Raw genomic sequence first — 5899 nt, forward strand, 5'->3', positions numbered from 1 at the left:
TGACATGCAGATTGTAAAAAGCCCAACATTTAACCAACAGAGAACATGTATGTATGCCTACCTTAAATTAAAAAAAGTTGGATTTTTGTCTTAGATGCAAATGGTGGCATATACAGCTGGTCAAAATGTGTAACCATAAATAACCAACAAATTTGAAAACTATACCCTTAACTTGTTCTATATGCCCTCTTATGATCCAACATCCTAAATCTATCCAAAAAAAAACTTTCAGTGACATACCTACTGCAAATAATAATTTTATACCAAATTCATTACCAAATGTCATAATAATAATTATAACATCATCATAAAGCATATTGGTAATGCAAATGCCTAGAACTTGAACCAAATGATTTTGACAAAAAGCTAATTGACTGTTCTACCACTAAAGTCATTTTATAAATAAATTTCATGTTACAGCTCATTTGCTATTCGGGGAAAAGGATCGATCATAATTGAAGGAACGATAGGGGAGTAGCATCTGTTGACCGATGTCTATTACATCCGAGCTTACAGAGCAATATCATAAGTCTTGTTCAAGCAACGGAAGGTGGATGCGAAATTCACATAAAAACAATTTGCTAATCATTAAAGATGGTAGAGGTAAGCCTTTGATAAAGGTGACAAGGACCAAAAACCGATTATACAAGATTAACCTGAAGATAACAAGTTTCGGTAAACGAGCTACCATTGGAATAAAGAATTTGTAGGCCGGGATCTTCAAAGAATTGGCGTGAAAGAAGACAAGTTGAGTGCGAGTTAGATTCCAATAAAAGATCCAAGTTCCAAAAATTCAAAGTCCAAATAAGAGTGTTCAAAAAACTAAACGCATGGTAGAAAGATATTCAAGTCCACGGGAAGACGAATAACCCCAACATGATTTGACTCTTGATGAACCCAAACTTGGTTGCACCTCATCTTGACAATCCATAACTCGGTTACCCCTATTTATAATGTTATCTCTAAGTTAGCTAATAAGAAAACATAATAACCATAACTTGGTCACTAAGCAATTCATTAATAACACCTTTTAATTCTTGGGTTGGGCCATACACTCGGGTCAAACAACAACTAAGCTAACAATTAACCCCCCCCCCCCAATTGTTGTATCCCACTCTCCCCCTAATTTTCTATTCGAAATTTGCGGGTCTTCAACTTCATGTTTGTCAGAATTGTAATCTGTTTTTTGACTTAGATTTTCTGATTAATATAAACGAGATTTATTAGTTTACGTTACGTTTAATTATCGATCGGGACTTGAAACCCGACCAAAAATCAATAAAAAACCGTCGAAACCTGAAACTTCACCATTCCCGTTATTCGTTCATTCAATTCATAAAAATACACTTTATTACCCGTCATGTGATTCGATGCTCCATTGTCGAGATACCAAACATATTTCTCCATTAACTTAGTTTTGATAACCTTTTACTGTCTTCATTCAGAAAAATCGTTTGTTGATAAACTTTTATCATAAATAAAGCTGGATCAAAATCATCAATTTTGTTCAAATTAGATTCTTCATTTTTCTTCATACGTTCCGAGCACATATACGCAAAGTGACCGAAGTTATCACAACGAGTGTTCGGGACACTCCCGTGATGAGTTTCCGGGTTCACGTCATATACGTGAAGCACCACCGCAACTAGGCTGATCACTGTGTGTTGACGATCATTTGACCGTTAATTTTTTTATTTTAATTTTTGCATGTCTTGTATTTTTGTTAATTTATATTGAATGTTATTTTTATTTCATATTATGTTATTTTACTTTAAAAACAGTTCCATTAAAAATATTAAAAAGAATATAAAATGGGTGAAATATAGCTTGAGATGGGAATGATGATTATTTTCATCAATGGCGAAGCTTGAGCTTAGTCACAGCGGTGACCGAAGTCACGGATCTAAAAAATTTTGGTTCAGCAATTCGGTTAAGGTCGGGTCGATGATTCGGTTCAGGTCGCCGATCCGGTTTAGGTTGAATATAACAATATGATATCTAAAGTTTAATTGTTCTTCATTCATTCAAATGATTGTTCTTATAATAAATAACAATAATAAAAACTAATAAGTTTTTAACCAACAAATACCTAAAATATTCATGATAATGCGAGAGGAAGAATGCGGTTACTCGATGTTGCGGTGTGTGTGGTATCTCCAAGGTTGAAGGCGTTGTCCTGTGTGTGGTGGCCAACAACGGCGGACAACAGTGTGTGCTTAGTGGTGGCCGGTGGTCTCCAGTGACTCGGTAAGACAGTGAATTTGAGTTATGAACGAATGAATGGTAGATGGTTTCCAAACACTAAACCCAATGGTAATCCCGTTGTTTTTTTTGGGTTTAAACAAGTGTATCATTATTACAAATAGCCCCCTTCAATGAGTTTTATCAACAAAGCTTTTAGTATTCGACTAGTATTTGTTTAAAAAAATGCGAGGTTTTATCTAAAAATCAAACGTTGGGTTAATATATAAAGAAACTTCAGTGATGACCGGTAGTATTTTGAAGAAATACCTCGAGAGTGACCGCGCTCAATACCTATAAAATTTTCAGACAATAATTGCGAAATTTTCCTATTAACTGAAAAAATGACAGTGACCGTGAAGAAACACTAACCGGACCCCGGACAGATTACGGGTAACCTGGGGGTTAGATAGATGTTTCCCACGAGGGGTTAGACCCAGAGAAGATGGTTCTTCTGATAACCTGCAAAACAGACACCGTGAGCTTGTCACTGAGAAGGGGGGGTTCCTCCTTGTGACCACCCTCCGGCGTGAGAATCAGACTAGATTGCTCTTTAAATATAAATGTATATTAAGAGATTGCTAGAGCAGATATCAGGTATAATATGATGATACAAGATAAGATAAGATGGTCATACCATTTGTGGTATTTATAGCCGAAGGTAGGTTTCCAAGGAGGTGTGACCGGCTGCAACAGTATTCCTGTTCCACCAACAGTGGCCTACGCACGTGCCCTGCTGGTAGTTGGTGGGTAGGCAGCGGCTGATAGTGACCAGGCCTGCTGTATACTATTCCTTTTCCACCAACTGCCGGCTACGCACGTGGTATGACAGGAGTTGGTGAGTAGGCAGCGGCTAATAGTGACATACAGTGCAGGAGCATGTTGCTCGCCATACTGTTGTCCATAAGCTGTCGTATCTTTAGTCAGATCTTTTTCCCATACCTCGTCAGGTACAGTACAGAAGATCTTCCCGTATCGTACGGACTGGCTTATTTGGGCGGGAGTATTCCCCCTCCCGCCCTTGTGCGGGATTGTTCCCGGCTTCGCTCATTCCTTCAGGTGACACTGAATGGTTGAGAGCTAAGTACCTTGTGCGTGTAGCCTTGCTGCGCGGGTGGCCTTCCCTGATGGCTTGTATCCGAGGCTGCGGGGACAGGCGGAGTCCTTCACCATTGGGAGGCATTTCCTGCGGGAACAGCTTGCGTACTGCGTAAGGACGTCACGTCTCTGAGCATGGTTGGTCCTGCGGATCCAATTGGTTTCTGCGCAGACGTCCCTGTTCAAGGTGAGTCTTGTGGGTACAACTGGGCTCTGCTGGGACCTACCTCTTCAAGTCCCCCCAGTCCAATGTTCTTCTCATGCGTGTTTAATAAAGTGAGGTGAACTTTTGGACTTAAGCAAAGGGTTTTGAAAAGGGTTTTTTAAGGTTTTCCATGGGGATTCTTCCCGCGGAAGTCCTTGTCACTTGCAGAAATTCCCGAGTTTCCTGCTTGGTCTTTGGGTATGATGCGGGTAGGTCTGTAACCTCCTCGCAAGTCAGGAGCGTTGAGTCCCACTTGTGTGGATTCTCCATGAGGTTTTGGTCGTTTTGAACATAGTGATCAATTATGTTAAAACCACCAATTCCATCCTGGAGCTTCAAACAACGTAGTTCTCGACGTTCCCGCTATGCGGGGATGTTATTTCCGTTTCCGCCAGCATTGCCCAGAAGATCCTTCTTGGTTTCAATTCCCAGCGGAGCGCTAGGTATGTGAAGGGTTTTGCCTTAACACTGTACCCGCGCTCGTCTTACGGTTACTTTACTTCCAAGGTATTCCTGGCTTCAATTCCCTGCGGGTGCTAGGTATGTGAAGGGTTTTGCCTTTACACTGTACCCGCATCCGTCTTACGGTTACTTGGTTGCCGAGGTATACTTGGCTTCAATTCCCTGCGGGTGCTAGGTATGTGAAGGGTTTTGCCTTAACACTGTACCCGCATCCGTCTTACGGTTACTTGTTTGCCAAGGTTTTCTTGGCTTCAATTCCCTGCGGGTGCTAGGTATGTGAAGGGTTTTGCCTTAACACTGTACCCGCATCCGTCTTACGGTTACTTGTTTGCCAAGGTTCTTGGCTTCAATTCCCTGCGGGTGCTAGGTATGTGAAGGGTTTTGCCTTAACACTGTACCCGCATCCGTCTTACGGTTACTTGTTTGCCAAGGTTCTCTTGGCTTCAATTCCCTGCGGGTGCTAGGTATGTGAAGGGTTTTGCCTTAACACTGTACCCGCATCCGTCTTACGGTTACTTGTTTGCCAAGATAAGGGGTATTTTCCCGCTTACTTTTGAATCTTTTTGAATTTTGAATTTTGAAATTCGAAAGGTTGGTGAAAGGATAAGAACAGTCCAAACCTCTGAAACGTCGTGCGACGGTTTCTTCTGACTGTGTCAGGACGTGCAGGAAGTTATGGTGACGTGACAGTACATGGTCATTCCAGACGCTTTTTCAGGCGCGTGGGCGCGATTTTTCGGGCGCGTGGCCTCGAAATTAATGGTATGCGTCCTGTCAACAGCTGTTGCCAGCTTGCTTTTTGCCACGTGTCATAGTTTCATTGCACCTTCGATTTCTCTCTCTTCCGCATTAATTTCATCGCATTAATTGCGATTAGTATATAAAGGGGGAGAGGGTTCTTTGTAATCCACACTTTCACTCTTCTCTTCATCTTTTAAGCGATTTCCGGCGAATACTCCCCTTTTCAGGCAAGCATTCTCTCGAAATCGCTTTCTTCTTTCCTTCACAAGATGTCGTCTCGTGATGTTGAATCCACAGCCGATGACAAGAGTACTGCTGGCGAGTGCCAGTGTGCTCTGCCTGGCGATCTGTACCGGTATGTTGTCAGGAAGTTCATGCTCGAGTCTCTCGAGCCTGAGTTTCCTGAACCCCATCAGACTGTGTACGATGCCCCCAGAGGCAAGATCGGGGTTTATGCAGCATTCTTTGTCTATGGGAATCTTAGGTTCCCATTGACAAAGTTTGTTTACCGTGTCCTTGAGAGGCACGGTGTTCATTTGACCGAGTTGCACCCCATGGCGATCGCCAAGATTCGCCACTTCGAGTGGGTGTGCCGGATTCTGGGCATTGAGCCCTATGTTGACCGCCTGATGACCTTCTACACTTGGAGGTGCATCCAGGGGTGGTACACGTTGATAACCCGGGTTAAGGGTTTGAAGATTTGCGCGACCGAGCGCAGTCTTCGCGCGTGGAAGAGGGAGTTCTTCTTCATCTCCGCTCGCGCCATCCCCCTTGCCATGAAGTTCAAAAATGGGCAAGCTCTTCCCAGCCTTCACGCCTCCAACTACGAGGAGGCGGAATGGTTTTCGAGGATTTCCCGGGTCCAATCTCCGGTTTATCGGTTTGCGGAGTCCGGGATGGTGATGTTGGGGATGAGCCGGGTGTGGAAGGCGGCGGATGCGCAAAAGGTCCCAATCGTCCTCGAATACGGTTCGAACTCTGTTCCTTACGGTATGCTTTGTTTCTTATTGTTGACTCTGAATTTCTTCTAACTTTTTTCCTGTTTATTTCAGAGGGGAACGACCTGCAGTCGCTCCTTAACCCGCGGGAGGCTGACGGTCCCGCACGGATGGGTACTCGCGCTCTAGACGAGAACGAGTTGCCCATCCTCGA

The sequence above is a fragment of the Bidens hawaiensis genome, unplaced genomic scaffold (assembly GCF_021521415.1).
Source record: "Bidens hawaiensis isolate Kalapana, Puna unplaced genomic scaffold, B.hawaiensis_p1.1 tig00069230_1, whole genome shotgun sequence".
Taxonomy (NCBI): Eukaryota; Viridiplantae; Streptophyta; class Magnoliopsida; order Asterales; family Asteraceae; genus Bidens; species Bidens hawaiensis.